A 1,660-nucleotide genomic window follows, 5' to 3' on the forward strand; every position below is an offset into this window, starting at 1 on the left:
CAAGAAATATCGCATTTATAGTGTTGCCAGGGGCACTTTCTTGACTGTTTTTCTTTAAATGAACAGGATTAGCAGTATGAATCATGGCATAGTGAAGGATGCCAAAATACCTAGTTAATTCATCTAAAAATGTAGTCATAATGACTACTGCGATCCACACAGACATTTCCTGATAATTAACCAAACTACCTTGAGCAATATAATCTAAATTATGAATGGTGGTGGGGGGGTAAGTGTTAAAAGAAAGAAGAATTCATTTAAGGTTATTATCATTGCCATCTCAGTGACTAAATCCATTATGATGTAAGGATTAATTTTATCCTAAGTCATTTTACACCTTCTCCATATCAACATTTAAATTCCCTAAAGGATAGTCATCAAATAATCAACAAGAATTAGCACATGCCTATTATAAATTTTGTAGTAAAAAGAGATTAGTTAAATGCATTCAGAGTAAATACAGGAGCCAAAGATGCAATATTATTATAGTGTCACAAAAGAAGCAATGGTTTCCTTGCTTCTGGAAGTTTACAGAAATAGTTAAATGAGAATGTATTTCTGCTAAGCTCTCCTACATAAGCACAAGAGGTGGGAATGGTTTCAGTACTTAAAAAAATCCTGAGTTATTTACCGCTCTGGAACTTCTCTGAGTCTACTTCTAACATACGCTTTCTACCTAAGCACTTGAGTATACAGAACATTCTGAATGGCCATTTCTGAGGTGCTCAGGCTTGTTATGTTTAGCAGATAGGAGTCAGAAACTATCATTTCAACTCCGAAGTAATCATTATCTAAATCGGAAATGCAAAATGATAACTTAAATACACTTTCTACTAAGCACTTTTAGTTTGAGACTCAACAGTACCTAAGCATTAAGTAGAGGACAAGAATAGCTCTGTGTTTTCTCATAGATGTACATAATGAAGCATAAAGAAGCTAAGTACTTTATCCCGTATCACTTAGGCAGGTGGAAACCGAAAATGTAATTTTTCCAGGCCTGTCTCTTATACCATGTTGCCTTCAAATAGATTTTGAAACTATGGATCAGAATTGCTATAGCACGCCGCCCTTATCGAAGCTGCAGCTGCTTCCGTGTGGCCGCTGTGGTCAAAGAGGAACCCAGACAGAGTTTTCCCTGGTGGTCGCTGTTCTGCTTGCGGTGGCCGGTCTACAGCATTGTGGGGAAAGACAGGCGTGGGCGTGTCCCCAGGGCCAGGCAGGCTCGCGAGGCCGGCTGGGGGCTTCGCACGTGGCCTTAGGGACTCGGACCCCCGCGGGAAGGTCATTCTGGACAATCCTGCTGTCTCCGCCCTGCGGGGGGGGGATGAGCCGGGACAGTAGCCATGTCTCTGGAGGGAGGACCCCGACTGCAGTGACTAGTGACAGACAGCAACAACCCTGGCCGGCAAGGCTCCCAGCAGGCAGGTGCAAAGCCATCTGGGGCCCTTTGCTCTGGGAGCGCTGTGACCAAAGCCTGCGTTCCCGAGAGCCTGCTCTGCAGAGAAGGGAGACACAGGAGGGGAAAGCATAAGGAAAAGCAGAATTTCTTGTGGTAACAGCTAATGTTGTAGCTCTAAGTGGCCACTAAAAAAAGACTGGAAAAAAAATTGCTATAGCATAATGTCTAATTTTACATTTGTCTTGATATTTATTTATATGT

General features: G+C 42.3%; 1 non-coding gene across 1 annotated transcript; it reads left to right on the forward strand.

The window, feature by feature from the left end:
• The first annotated feature begins 1,061 nt into the window (after positions 1-1,061).
• Positions 1,062-1,194, forward strand: LOC114006061 (small nucleolar RNA SNORA16B/SNORA16A family). The gene has a single exon (XR_003547829.1). It is a non-coding gene; the product is annotated as a small nucleolar RNA SNORA16B/SNORA16A family (small nucleolar RNA).
• Positions 1,195-1,660: the final 466 nt, after the last annotated feature.

The sequence above is a fragment of the Tupaia chinensis genome, unplaced genomic scaffold (genome assembly GCF_000334495.1).
Source record: "Tupaia chinensis unplaced genomic scaffold, TupChi_1.0 Scaffold145519_1, whole genome shotgun sequence".
Lineage (NCBI taxonomy): Eukaryota > Metazoa > Chordata > Mammalia > Scandentia > Tupaiidae > Tupaia > Tupaia belangeri.